Here is a 16,397-nt window from a genome sequence, read left to right as displayed (position 1 = left end):
TACCAACTCACCCTGAGTTGTGATGTACACAGCCGTAACACAAAATGCATTGAATAGGAAGTAATCCTTACAACTCAATGGAGTATGCAGTTCAATTTTGCTGAAACTAGTATGTTCCCCCCTAATGTAAGCATTATTATACTCACCATATGATTTAGAGTAGTCTGCATCCAATTTTATGAGTGTGCTACCTAACATCCAGAAGTTACTTTCAGTAACATCACGTTGTCTACACAGCGGAACATTAGCGTTTACAGAACTTAAGAAAGTCATTGGCAGTTCCACTCTAAATGTTACCAGGTAGGTTCCTGTGTTCAGCTTGCTTTTGGGTATTCCATGCAACTGAGCACTCTACATGCAATATCTATAACGTGCAAAGTCACACTGAGTAGTTATTTACACAAACCTATCATAAACTGCACTGAATAGAAAGTAATGCTTTCAGCTCAATGGAATATGCAGTTCAATTTTAGTGAAAACTGTTATTTGCTAACATGATGTAAATCTTATTATTATACTCACCATATGATTTAGGGTAGTCTGCAAACAATTTTATGAATGTGCTAACTAAGCTCCAGAAGTTACTGTTAGTAACAACACGTTCTCTGCACAGTGGAACATCAGCGGTTACAGAAATAAAGCAAGTTATTGGTAGTTCCACTCTAAATGTTGCCAGGGAGATTCCTGTATTCAGCTTGTATTTGAGTATTCTATGGCACTGAGTATTCTGCATGCAATATCTATACAGTTCCAAATCACCCTGAGTAGTTATGTACACATCCGTATCACCAAAAGCATTGTATAGAAAGTAATGCTTTCAACTCAATGGAGTATACAGTTCAATTTTGCTTAAAACTAGTATGAGCTAACATGATGTAAACCTTATTATTATACTCACCATATGATTCAGAGTAGTCTGCAGCCAATTTTATGAGTCTGCTACATAAGCTCCAGAAGTTACTGGCCGTAACATTACGATCTCTACACAGTGGAACATTAGAGTTTACAGAACGAAACCAAGTCAATGGCTGTTCCACTGTAAATGATACCAGGTAGTTTCCTGAATTCAGCTTGCGTATGAGTATTCCATGGCACCGAGCACTCTACATGCAATATCTAGACAGTTCCAAGTCACACTGAGTAGTTTTGTGCACAACCGTATCACCAAATGCATTGAATAACAAGTAATGCTATCAACTCAATGGAGTGTACAGTTTAATTTTGCTTAAATCAAGTATGTGCTAACATGATCTATACCTTATTATTATACTCACCGTATGATTTAGGGTTGTCTGCAACCAATATTCAGAATGTACTACCTAAGCTCCAGAAGTTACTTTCAGTAACATCACGTTCTCTACACAGTGGAACATTAACGTTTACAGAACTAAATCAAGTCATTGGCAGTTCCACTCTAAATGTCAGCAGGTAGGTTCCTGAAGTCAGCTTCCATTTGAGTATTCCATGGCACAGAGCACTCTACATGCAATATCTATACAGTTCCAAATCACCCTGAGTAGATATGTACACAACCTGATCACAAAATGCATTGAAGAGAAAGTAAAGCATTCAACTCAATGGAGTATGCAGTTCAAATTTGCTGAAAACTAGTATGTGCTAACATGATGTAAATCTTATTATACTCACAGTATGACTTAGGGTTGTCTGCAACCAGTTTTATGAGTCTGCTACCTAACCTCCAGAAGTTACTCTCAGTAACATCACTTTCTCTACACAGTGGAACATTTGCGTTTGGAGAACTTAGGAAAGTCATTGGCAGTTCCACTCTAAATGTTACCAGGTAGGTTCCTGAAGTCTGCTTACATTTGAGTATTCCATGGCACTGAGTGCTCTGCATGCAATCTCTATACAGTACCAACTCACCCTGAGTTGTGATGTACACAGACGTAACACAAAATGCATTGAAGAGAAAGTAATCCTTACAACTCAATGGAGTACGCATTTCAATTTTGCTGAAACTAGTATGTTCCACCCTAATGTAAGCCTTATTATTATACTCACCATATGATTTAGAGTAGTCTGCATCCAATTTTATGAGTGTGCTACCTAACATCCAGAAGTTACTTTCAGTAACATCACGTTGTCTACACAGTGGAACCTTAGCGTTTACAGAACTTAAGAAAGTCATTGGCAGTTGCACTCTAAATGTTACCAGGTAGGTTCCTGAATTCAGCTTGCTTTTGAGTATTCCATGCAACTGAGCACTCTACATGCAATATCTATAACGTTCAAAGTCACACTGAGTAGTTATTTACACAAACCTATCATAAAATGCACTGAATAGAAAGTAATGCTTTCAGCTCAATGGAATATGCAGTTCAATTTTACTGAAAACTGGTATTTGCTAACATGATGTAAATCTTATTATTATACTCACCAGATGATTTAGGGTAGTCTGCAAATAATTTTATGAGTGTGCTACATAAGCTCCAGAAGTTACTGGCAGTAACATCACGATCTCTACACAGTGGAACATTAACGTTTTCAGAACTAAATCAAGTCAATGGCTGTTCCACTGTAAATGATACCAGGTAGGTTCCTGAATTCAGCTTGCGTTTGAGTATTCCATGGCACCGAGCACTCTACATGCAATATCTAGACAGTTCCAAATCACCCTGAGTAGTTATGTACACATCCGTATCACCAAATGCATTGTATAGAAAGTAAAGCTTTCAACTCAATGGAGTGTACAGTTCAATTTTGGTTAAAACTAGTATGAGCTAACATGATGTAAACCTTATTATTATACTCACCATATGATTCAGTGTAGTCTGCAACCAATTTTATGAGTCTGCTACATAAGCTCCAGAAGTTACTGGCAGTAACATCACGATCTCTACACAGTGGAACATTAACATTTACAGCACTAAATCAAGTCAATGGCTGTTCCACTGTAAATGATACCAGGTAGGTTCCTGAATTCAGCTTGCGTTTGAGTATTCCATGGCACCGAGCACTCTACATGCAATATCTAGACAGTTCCAAATCACCCTGAGTAGATATGTACACAACCTTATAGCAAAAAGCATTGAAGAGAAAGTAAAGCGTTCAACTCAATGGAGTATGCAGTTCAATTTTGCTGAAAACTAGTATGTGCTAACATGATGTAAATCTTCTTATTATACTCACAGTATGATTTAGGGTTGTCTGCAACCAGTTTTATGAGTGTGCTACCTAACCTCCAGAAGTTACTCTCAGTAACATCACTTTCTCTTCACAGTGGAAAACTAGCGTTTAGAGAACTTAGGAAAGTCATTGGCAGTTCCACTCTAAATGTTACCAGGTAGGTTCCTGAAGTCTGCTTACATTTGAGTATTCCATGGCACTGAGTGCTCTACATGCAATCTCTATACAATACCAACTCACCCTTTGTGATGTACACAGTCGTAACACAAAATGCATTGATCAGAAATTAATCCTTACAACTCAATGGAGTACGCAGTTCAATTTTGCTGAAACTAGTATGTTCCACGCTAATGTAAGCCTTATGATTATACTCACCATATGATTTAGAGTCGTCTGCATCCAATTTTATGAGTGTGCTACCTAACATCCAGAAGTTACTTTCAGTAACATCACGTTGTCTACACAGTGGAACATTAGCGTTTACAGAACTTAAGAAAGTCATTGGCAGTTCCACTCTAAATGTTACCAGGTAGGGTCCTGAATTCTGCTTGCTTTTGAGTATTCCATGCAACTGAGCACTCTACATGCAATATCTATAACGTTCAAAGTCACAGCGAGTAGTTATTTACACAAACCTATCATAAAATGCACTGAATAGAAAGTAATGCTTTCAGCTCAATGGAATAAGCAATTCAATTTTACTGAAAACTGGTATTTGCTAACACGATGTAAATCTTATTATTATACTCACCATATGATTTAGGGTAGTCTGCAAAAATTTTATGAGTGTGCTACCTAAGCTGCAGAAGTTACTTTTAGTAACATCACGTTCTCTGCACAGTGGAACATTAACGTTTTCAGAACTAAATCAAGTCATTGGCAGTTCCACTCTAAATGTTGCCAGGGAGATTCCTGTATTCAGCTTGTATTTTAGTATTCTATGGCACTGAGTATTCTGCATCCAATATCTATACAGTTCCAAATCACCCTGAGTAGTTATGTACACATCCGTATCACCAAATGCATTGTATAGAAAGTAATGCTTTCAACTCAATGGAGTGTACAGTTCAATTTTGCTTAAAACTAGTATGAGCTAACATGATGTAAACCTTATTATTATACTCACCATATGATTCAGTGTAGTCTGCAACCAATTTTATGAGACTGCTACATAAGCTGCAGAAGTTACTGGCAGTAACATCACGATCTCTACACAGTGGAACATTAGAGTTTACAGAACTAAACCATGTCAATGGCTGTTCCACTGTAAATGATACCAGGTAGGTTCCTGAATTAAGTTTGCGTTTGAGTATTCCATGGCACCGAGCACTCAACATGTAATATCTAGACAGTTGCAAATCACACTGAGTTGTTATGTACAGAACGTTATCACAAAATACATTGAATAGAACGTAATGCTTTCTACTCAATGGAGTATGCCGTTCAATTTTGCTGAAACTAGTATGTGCTAACATGATGTAAACCTTATTATTATGCTCAGCATATGATTTAGAGTAGTCTACTACCAATTTTATGTGTGTGCTACCTAACCTCCAAATGTTACTGTCAGTAGCATCACGTTCTCCACACAGGGGAACATTAGCGTTTACAGAACTTAAGAAAGTCATTCGCAGTTCCACTCTAAATGTTACCAGGTAAGTTCCTGTATTCAGCTTGCTTATGAGTATTCCATGGCACAGAGCACTCTACATGCAATATCTATACAGTTCCAAGTCACACTGAGTAGTTATGTGCACAACCGTAATACAAAGTGCATTGAATAGAAAGTAATGCTTTCAACTCAATGGAGTCTACAGTTTAATTTTGCTTAAATCAAGTATGCGCTAACATGATGTATGCCTTATTATTATACTCACCGTATGATTTAGGGTTGTCTGCAACCAATTTTCTGAGTGTGCTACCTAAGCTCCAGAAGTTACTTTTAGTAACATCACGTTCTCTGCACAGTGGAACATTAACGTTTACAGAACTAAATCAAGTCAATGGCTGTTCCACTGTAAATGATACCAGGTAGGTTCCTGAATTCAGTTTGTGTTTGAGTATTCCATGGCACCGAGCGCTCTACATGCAATATCTAGACAGTTCCAAATCACCCTGAGTAGATATGTACACAACCTTATCGCAAAAAGCATTGAAGAGAAAGTAAAGTATTCAACTCAATGGAGTATGCAGTTCAATTTTGCTGAAAACTAGTATGTGCTAACAAGATGTAAATCTTCTTATTATACTCACAGAATGATTTAGGGTTGTCTGCAACCAATATTCTGAAGGTACTACCTAAGCTCCAGAATTTACTTTCAGTAACATCACGTTCTCCACACAGTGGAACATTAACGTTTACAGAACTAAATCAAGTCATTGGCAGTTCCACTCTAAATGTTGCCAGGGAGATTCCTGTATTCAGCTTGTATTTGAGTATTCTATGGCACTGAGTATTCTGCATCCAATATATATACAGTTCCAAATCACCCTGAGTAGTTATGTACACATCCGTATCACCAAATGCATTGTATAGAAAGTAATGCTTTCAACTCAATGGAGTGTACAGTTCAATTTTGCTTAAAACTAGTATGAGCTAACATGATGTAAACATTATTCTACTCACCATATGATTCAGTGTAGTCTGCAACCAATTTTATGAGTCTGCTACATAAGCTGTAGAAGTTACTGGCAGTAACATCACGATCTCTACACAGTGGAACATTAGAGTTTACAGAACTAAACCAAGTCAATGGCTGTTCCACTGTAAATGATACCAGGTAGGTTCCTGAATTCAGCTTGCGTTTGAGTATTCCATGGCACCGAGCACTCTACATGTAATATCTAGACAGTTGCAAATCACACTGAGTTGTTATGTACAGAACGTTATCACAAAATACATTGAATAGAACGTAATGCTTTCTACTCAATGGAGTATGCCGTTCAATTTTGCTGAAACTAGTATGTGCCAACATGATGTAAACCTTATTATTATGATCAGCATATGATTTAGAGTAGTCTACTACCAATTTTATGTGTGTGCTACCTATCCTCCAAATGTTACTGTCAGTAGCATCACGTTCTCCACACAATGGAACATTAGCGTTTACAGAACTTAAGAAAGTCGTTCGCAGTTCCACTCTAAATGTTACCAGGTAAGTTCCTGTATTCAGCTTGCTTTTGAGTATTCCATGGCACAGAGCACTCTACATGCAATATCTATACAGTTCCAAGTCATACTGAGTAGTTATGTGCACAACCGTAATACCAAATGCATTGAATAGAAAGTAATGCTTTCAACTCAATGGAGTCTACAGTTTAATTTTGCTTAAATGAAGTATGTGCTAACATGATGTATGCCTTTTTATTATACTCACCGTATGATTTAGGGTTGTCTGTAACCAATTTTCTGAATGTACTACCTAAGCTCCAGAAGTTACTTTCAGTAACATCACGTTCTCTGCACAGTGGAACATCAGCAGTTACAGAAATAAAGCAAGTTATTGGTAGTTCCACTCTAAATGTTGCCAGGTAGATTCCTGTATTCAGCTTGTATTTGAGTATTCTATGGCACTCAGTATTCTGCATGCAATATCTATACAGTTCCAAATCACGCTGAGTAGTTATGTACACATCCGTATCACCAAATGCATTGTATAGAAAGTAATACTTTCAACTCAATGGAGTGTACAGTTCAATTTTGGTTAAAACTAGTATGAGCTAACATGATGTAAACCTTATTATTATACTCACCATATGATTTAGTGGAGTCTGCAACCAATGTTATGAGTCTGCTACATAAGCTCCAGAAGTTACTGGCAGTAACATCACGATCTCTACACAGTGGAAAATTAGAGTTTACAGAACTAAACCAAGTCAATGGCTGTTCCACTGTAAATGATACCAGGTAGGATCCTGAATTCAGCTTGCGTTTGAGTATTCCATGGCACCGAGCTCTCTACATGTAATATCTAGACAGTTGCAAATCACACTGAGTTGTTATGTACAGAACGTTATCAAAAAATGCTGTGAATAGTAAGAAATGCATTCAACGCAATGGAGTATGCAGTTAAATTTTGCTGAAACTAGTATGTGCTAACATGATGCAAAGCTTATTATTATACTCACCATATGATTTAGTGTAGTCTGCAACCTATTTTCTGAGTGTGCTACCTAGGCTCCAGAAGTTACTGTCAGTAACATCATGTTCTGTACATAGTGGAATATGAGAGTGTACAGAACTAAACCAAGAGATTGCCTGTTCCACTCTAAATGATACCAGGTAGGTTCCAGAATTCAGCTTGCACTTGTGTATTCCAAGGCCCTGAGCTCTCTGCATGCAATATGTATACCGTTCCAAGTCACACTGAGTAGTTATGTACAGAACGTTATCAAAAAATGCTGTGAATAGTAAGAAATGCATTCAACTCAATGGAGTGTACAGTTCAATTTTGCTTAAAACTAGTATGAGCTAACATGATGTAAACCTTATTATTATACTCACCAGATGATTTACTGTAGTCTGCAACCAATTTTATGAGCCTGCTACATAAGCTCCAGAAGTTACTGGCAGTAACATCACGATCTCTACTCAGTGGAACATTAGAGTTTACAGAACTAAACCAAGTCAATGGCTGTTCCACTGTAAATGATACCAGGTAGGTTCCTGAATTCAGCTTGCGTTTGAGTATTCCATGTCACCGAGCACTCTACATGCAATATCTAGACAGTTCCAAATCACCCTGAGTAGTTATGTACACATCCGTATCACCAAATGCATTGTATAGAAAGTAAAGCTTTCAACTCAATGGAGTGTACAGTTCAATTTTGGTTAAAACTAGTATGAGCTAACATGATGTAAACCTTATTATTATACTCACCATATAATTCAGTGTAGTCTGCAACCAATTTTATGAGCCTGCTACATAAGCTCCAGAAGTTACTGGGAGTAACATCACGATCTCTACTCAGTGGAACATTAGAGTTTACAGAACTAAACCAAGTCAATGGCTGTTCCACTGTAAATGATACCAGGTAGGTTCCTGAATTCAGCTTGCGTTTGAGTATTCCATGTCACCGAGCACTCTACATGCAATATCTAGACAGTTCCAAATCACCCTGAGTAGTTATGTACACATCCGTATCACCAAATGCATTGTATAGAAAGTAAAGCTTTCAACTCAATGGAGTGTACAGTTCAATTTTGGTTAAAACTAGTATGAGCTAACATGATGTAAACCTTATTATTATACTCACCATATAATTCAGTGTAGTCTGCAACCAATTTTATGAGTCTGCTACATAAGCTCCAGAAGTTACTGGCAGTAATATCACGATCTCTATACAGTGGAACATTAACGTTTACAGAACTAAATCAAGTCAATGGCTGTTCCACTGTAAATCATACCAGGTAGGTTCCTGAATTCAGCTTGCATTTGAGTATTCCATGGCACCGAGCACTCTACATGCAATATCAAGACAGTTCCAAATCACCCTGAGTAGATATGTACACAGCCTTATAGCAAAAAGCATTGAAGAGAAAGTAAAGCATTCAACTCAATGGAGTATGCAGTTCAATTTTGCTGAAAACTAGTATGTGCTCACATGATGTAAATCTTCTTATTATACTCACAGTATGATTTAGGGTTGTCTGCAACAGGTTTTATGAGTGTGCTACCTAACGTCCAGAAGTTACTCTCAGTAACATCACTTTCTCTACACAGTGGAAAATTAGCGTTTAGAGAACTTAGGAAAGTCATTGGCAGTTCCGCGCTAAATGTTACCAGGTAGGTTCCTGAAGTCTGCTTACATTTGAGTATTCCATGGCACTGAGTGCTCTACATGCAATCTCTATACAGTACCAACTCACCCTTTGTGATGTACACAGCCGTAACACAAAATGCATTGAATAGAAAGTAATCCTTTCAACTCAATGGAGTACGCAGTTCAATTTTGCTGAAACTAGTATGTTCCACCCTAATGTAAGCCTTATGATTATACTCACCTTATGATTTAGAGGCGTCTGCATCCAATTTTATGAGTGTGCTACCTAACATCCAGAAGTTACTTTCAGTAACATCACGTTGTCTACACAGTGGAACATTAGCGTTTACAGAACTTAAGAAAGTCATTGGCAGTTGCACTCTAAATGTTACCAGGTAGGTTCCTGAATTCAGCTTGCTTTTGAGTATTCCATGCAACTGAGCACTCTACATGCAATATCTATAACGTTCAAAGTCACAGTGAGTAGTTATTTACACAAACCTATCATAAAATGCACTGAATAGAAAGTAATGCTTTCAGGTCAATGGAATAAGCAGTTCAATTTTACTGAAAACTGGTATTTGCTAACACGATGTAAATCTTATTATTATACTCACCATATGATTTAGGGTAGTCTGCAAAAATTTTATGAGTGTGCTACCTAAGCTCCAGAAGTTACTGTTAGTAACATCACGTTCTCTGCACAGTGGAACATCAGCAGTTACAGAAATAAAGCAAGTTATTGGTAGATCCACTCTAAATGTTGCCAGGGAGATTCCTGTATTCAGCTTGTATTTGAGTATTCTATGGCACTGAGTATTCTGCATCCAATATCTATACAGTTCCAAATCACCCTGAGTAGTTATGTACACATCCGTATCACCAAATGCATTGTATAGAAAGTAATGCTTTCAACTCAATGGAGTGTACAGTTCAATTTTGCTTAAAACTAGTATGAGCTAACATGATGTAAACATTATTCTACTCACCATATGATTCAGTGTAGTCTGCAACCAATTTTATGAGTCTGCTACATAAGCTCCAGAAGTTACTGGCAGTAACATCACGATCACTACACACTGGAACATTAACGTTTACAGAACTAAATCAAGTCAATGGCTGTTCCGCTGTAAATGATACCAGGTAGGTTCCTGAATTCAGCTTGCGTTTGAGTATTCCATGGCACCGAGCTCTCTACATGTAATATCTAGACAGTTGCAAATCACACTGAGTTGTTATGTACAGAACGTTATCAAAAAATGCTGTGAATAGTAAGAAATGCATTCAACTCAATGGAGTGTACAGTTCAATTTTGCTTAAAACTAGTATGAGCTAACATGATGTAAACCTTATTATTATACTCACCAGATGATTTACTGTATTCTGCAACCAATTTTATGAGCCTGCTACATAAGCTCCAGAAGTTACTGGCAGTAACATCACGATCTCTACTCAGTGGAACATTAGAGTTTACAGAACTAAACCAAGTCAATGGCTGTTCCACTGTAAATGATACCAGGTAGGTTCCTGAATTCAGCTTGCGTTTGAGTATTCCATGTCACCGAGCACTCTACATGCAATATCTAGACAGTTTCAAATCACCCTGAGTAGTTATGTACACATCCGTATCACCAAATGCATTGTATAGAAAGTAAAGCTTTCAACTCAATGGAGTGTACAGTTCAATTTTGCTTAAAACTAGTATGAGCTAACATGATGTAAACCTTATTATTTTACTCACCATATGATTCAGTGTAGTCTGCAACCAATTTTATGAGTCTGCTACATAAGCTCCAGAAGTTACTGGCAGTAATATCACGATCTCTATACAGTGGAACATTAACGTTTACAGAACTAAATCAAGTCAATGGCTGTTCCACTGTAAATGATACCAGGTAGGTTCCTGAATTCAGCTTGCATTTGAGTATTCCATGGCACCGAGCACTCTACATGCAATATCAAGACAGTTCCAAATCACCCTGAGTAGATATGTACACAACCTTATAGCAAAAAGCATTGAAGAGAAAGTAAAGCATTCAACTCAATGGAGTATGCAGTTCAATTTTGCTGAAAACTAGTATGTGCTCACATGATGTAAATCTTCTTATTATACTCACAGTATGATTTAGGGTTGTCTGCAACCAGTTTTATGAGTGTGCTACCTAACGTCCAGAAGTTACCCTCAGTAACATCACTTTCTCTACACAGTGGAAAATTAGCGTTTAGAGAACTTAGGAAAGTCATTGGCAGTTCCGCTCTAAATGTTACCAGGTAGGTTCCTGAAGTCTGCTTACATTTGAGTATTCCATGGCACTGAGTGCTCTACATGCAATCTCTATACAGTACCAACTCACCCTTTGTGATGTACACAGCCGTAACACAAAATGCATTGAATAGAAAGTAATCCTTTCAACTCAATGGAGTACGCAGTTCAATTTTGCTGAAACTAGTATGTTCCACCCTAATGTAAGCCTTATGATTATACTCACCTTATGATTTAGAGGCGTCTGCATCCAATTTTATGAGTGTGCTACTTAACATCCAGAAGTTACTTTCAGTAACATCACGTTGTCTACACAGTGGAACATTAGCGTTTACAGAACTTAAGAAAGTCATTGGCAGTTGCACTCTAAATGTTACCAGGTAGGTTCCTGAATTCAGCTTGCTTTTGAGTATTCCATGCAACTGAGCACTCTACATGCAATATCTATAACGTTCAAAGTCACAGTGAGTAGTTATTTACACAAACCTATCATAAAATGCACTGAATAGAAAGTAATGCTTTCAGGTCAATGGAATAAGCAGTTCAATTTTACTGAAAACTGGTATTTGCTAACACGATGTAAATCTTATTATTATACTCACCATATGATTTAGGGTAGTCTGCAAAAATTTTATGAGTGTGCTACCTAAGCTCCAGAAGTTACTGTTAGTAACATCACGTTCTCTGCACAGTGGAACATCAGCAGTTACAGAAATAAAGCAAGTTATTGGTAGATCCACTCTAAATGTTGCCAGGGAGATTCCTGTATTCAGCTTGTATTTGAGTATTCCATGGCACTGAGTATTCTGCATCCAATATCTATACAGTTCCAAATCACCCTGAGTAGTTATGTACACATCCGTATCACCAAATGCATTGTATAGAAAGTAATGCTTTCAACTCAATGGAGTGTACAGTTCAATTTTGCTTAAAACTAGTATGAGCTAACATGATGTAAACATTATTCTACTCACCATATGATTCAGTGTAGTCTGCAACCAATTTTATGAGTCTGCTACATAAGCTCCAGAAGTTACTGGCAGTAACATCACGATCACTACACACTGGAACATTAACGTTTACAGAACTAAATCAAGTCAATGGCTGTTCCGCTGTAAATGATACCAGGTAGGTTCCTGAATTCAGCTTGCGTTTGAGTATTCCATGGCACCGAGCTCTCTACATGTAATATCTAGACAGTTGCAAATCACATTGAGTTGTTATGTACAGAACGTTATCAAAAAATGCTGTGAATAGTAAGAAATGCATTCAACTCAATGGAGTGTACAGTTCAATTTTGCTTAAAACTAGTATGAGCTAACATGATGTAAACCTTATTATTATACTCACCAGATGATTTACTGTATTCTGCAACCAATTTTATGAGCCTGCTACATAAGCTCCAGAAGTTACTGGCAGTAACATCACGATCTCTACTCAGTGGAACATTAGAGTTTACAGAACTAAACCAAGTCAATGGCTGTTCCACTGTAAATGATACCAGGTAGGTTCCTGAATTCAGCTTGCGTTTGAGTATTCCATGTCACCGAGCACTCTACATGCAATATCTAGACAGTTTCAAATCACCCTGAGTAGTTATGTACACATCCGTATCACCAAATGCATTGTATAGAAAGTAAAGCTTTCAACTCAATGGAGTGTACAGTTCAATTTTGCTTAAAACTAGTATGAGCTAACATGATGTAAACCTTATTATTTTACTCACCATATGATTCAGTGTAGTCTGCAACCAATTTTATGAGTCTGCTACATAAGCTCCAGAAGTTACTGGCAGTAATATCACGATCTCTATACAGTGGAACATTAACGTTTACAGAACTAAATCAAGTCAATGGCTGTTCCACTGTAAATGATACCAGGTAGGTTCCTGAATTCAGCTTGCATTTGAGTATTCCATGGCACCGAGCACTCTACATGCAATATCAAGACAGTTCCAAATCACCCTGAGTAGATATGTACACAACCTTATAGCAAAAAGCATTGAAGAGAAAGTAAAGCATTCAACTCAATGGAGTATGCAGTTCAATTTTGCTGAAAACTAGTATGTGCTCACATGATGTAAATCTTCTTATTATACTCACAGTATGATTTAGGGTTGTCTGCAACCAGTTTTATGAGTGTGCTACCTAACGTCCAGAAGTTACCCTCAGTAACATCACTTTCTCTACACAGTGGAAAATTAGCGTTTAGAGAACTTAGGAAAGTCATTGGCAGTTCCGCTCTAAATGTTACCAGGTAGGTTCCTGAAGTCTGCTTACATTTGAGTATTCCATGGCACTGAGTGCTCTACATGCAATCTCTATACAGTACCAACTCACCCTTTGTGATGTACACAGCCGTAACACAAAATGCATTGAATAGAAAGTAATCCTTTCAACTCAATGGAGTACGCAGTTCAATTTTGCTGAAACTAGTATGTTCCACCCTAATGTAAGCCTTATGATTATACTCACCTTATGATTTAGAGGCGTCTGCATCCAATTTTATGAGTGTGCTACTTAACATCCAGAAGTTACTTTCAGTAACATCACGTTGTCTACACAGTGGAACATTAGCGTTTACAGAACTTAAGAAAGTCATTGGCAGTTCCACTCTAAATGTTACCAGGTAGGTTCCTGAAATAAACTTGCTTTTGAGTATTCCATGCAACTGAGCACTCTACATGCAATATCTATAACGTTCAAAGTCACAGTGAGTAGTTATTTACACAAACCTATCATAAAATGCACTGAATAGAAAGTAATGCTTTCAGCTCAATGGAATAAGCAGTTCAATTTTACTGAAAACTGGTATTTGCTAACACGATGTAAATCTTATTATTATACTCACCATATGATTTAGGGTAGTCTGCAAAAATTTTATGAGTGTGCTACCTAAGCTCCAGAAGTTACTGTTAGTAACATCACGTTCTCTGCACAGTGGAACATCAGCGGTTACAGAAATAAAGCAAGTTATTGGTAGATCCACTCTAAATGTTGCCAGGGAGATTCCTGTATTCAGCTTGTATTTGAGTATTCTATGGCACTGAGTATTCTGCATCCAATATCTATACAGTTCCAAATCACCCTGAGTAGTTATGTACACATCCGTATCACCAAATGCATTGTATAGAAAGTAATGCTTTCAACTCAATGGAGTGTACAGTTCAATTTTGCTTAAAACTAGTATGAGCTAACATGATGTAAACATTATTATACTCACCATATGATTCAGTGTAGTCTGCAGCCAATTTTATGAGTCTGCTACATAAGCTGCAGAAGTTACTGGCAGTAACATCACGATCTCTACACAGTGGAAAATTAGAGTTTACAGAACTAAACCAAGTCAATGGCTGTTCCACTGTAAATGATACCAGGTAGGTTCCTGAATTCAGCTTGCGTTTGAGTATTCCATGGCACCGAGCACTCTACATGCAATATCTAGACAGTTCCAAATCACCCTGAGTAGATATGTACACAACCTTATCGCAAAAAGCATTGAAGAGAAAGTAAAGCATTCAACTCAATGGAGTATGCAGTTCAATTTTGCTGAAAACTAGTATGTGCTAACATGATGTAAATCTTCTTATTATACTCACAGAATGATTTAGGGTTGTCTGCAACCAATATTCTGAATTTAGTACCTAAGCTCCAGAAGTTACTTTCAGTAACATCACGTTCTCTACACAGTGGAACATTAGAGTTTACAGAACTAAATCAAGTCATTGGCAGTTCCACTCTAAATGTCAGCAGGTAGGTTCCTGAAGTCAGCTTCCATTTGAGTATTCCGTGGCACAGAGCACTCTACATGCAATATCTATACAGTTCCAAATCACCCTGAGTAGATATGTATACAACCTTATCACAAAATGCATTGAAGAGAAAGTAAGGCATTCAATTCAATGGAGTATGCAGTTCAATTTTGCTGAACACTTGTATGTGCTAACATGATGTAAATCTTCTTATTATACTCACAGTATGATTTAGGGTTGTCTGCAACCAGTTTTATGAGTGTGCTACCTAACCTCCAGAAGTTACTCTCAGTAACATCACTTTCTCTACACAGTGGAACATTAGCGTTTAGAGAACTTAGGAAAGTCATCGGCTGTTCCACTCTAAATGTTACCAGGTTGCTTCCTGAATTCAGCTTGCTTTTGAGTATTCCATGCAACTGAGCACTCTACATGCAATATCTATAACGTTCAAAGTCACACTGAGTAGTTATTTACACAAACCTATCATAAAATGCACTGAATAGAAAGTAATGCTTTCAACTCAATGGAGTGTACAGTTTAATTTTGCTTAAATCAAGTATGTGCTAACATGATGTATGCCTTATTGTTATACTCATCGTATGATTTAGGGTTGTCTGCAACCAATTTTCTGAATGTACTACCTAAGCTCCAGTAGTTACTTTCAGTAACATCACGTTCTCTACACCGTGGAACATTAACGTTTACAGAACTAAATCAAGTCATTGGCAGTTCCACTCTAAATGTCAGCAGCTAGGTTCCTGAAGTCAGCTTCCATTTGAGTATTCCATGGCACAGAGCACTCTGCATGCAATATCTATACAGTTCCAAATCACCCTGTGTAGATATGTACACAACCTTATCACAAAATGCATTGAAGAGAAAGTAAAGCATTCAACTCAATGGATTATGCAGTTCAATTTTGCTGAAAACTAGTATGTGCTAACATGATGTAAATCTTCTTATGATACTCACAGTATGATTTAGGGTTGTCTGCAACCTATTTTCTGAGTGTGCTACCTAGGCTCCAGAAGTTACTGTCAGTAACATCATGTTCTGTACATAGTGGAACATGAGAGTGTACAGAACTAAACCAAGAGATTGGCTGTTCCACTCTAAATGATACCAGGTAGGTTCCTGAATTCAGCTTGCACTTGAGTATTCCAAGGCCCTGAGCACTCTGCATGCAATATGTATACCGTTCCAAGTCACACTGAGTAGTTATGTTCAGAACGTTATCAAAAAATGCTGTGAATAGTAAGTAATGCATTCAACGCAATGGAGTATGCAGTTAAATTTTGCTGAAACTAGTATGTGCTAACATGATGCAAACCTTATTATTATACTCACCATATGATTTAGTGTAGTCTGCAGCCAATTTTATGAGTCTGCTACATAAGCTGCAGAAGTTACTGGCAGTAACATCACGATCTCTACACAGTGGAAAATTAGAGTTTACAGAACTAAACCAAG

This window comes from Hypanus sabinus, chromosome 8 (assembly GCF_030144855.1).
Source record: "Hypanus sabinus isolate sHypSab1 chromosome 8, sHypSab1.hap1, whole genome shotgun sequence".
NCBI classification, from domain to species: Eukaryota; Metazoa; Chordata; class Chondrichthyes; order Myliobatiformes; family Dasyatidae; genus Hypanus; species Hypanus sabinus.
This window is presented reverse-complemented; position numbering follows the sequence as displayed.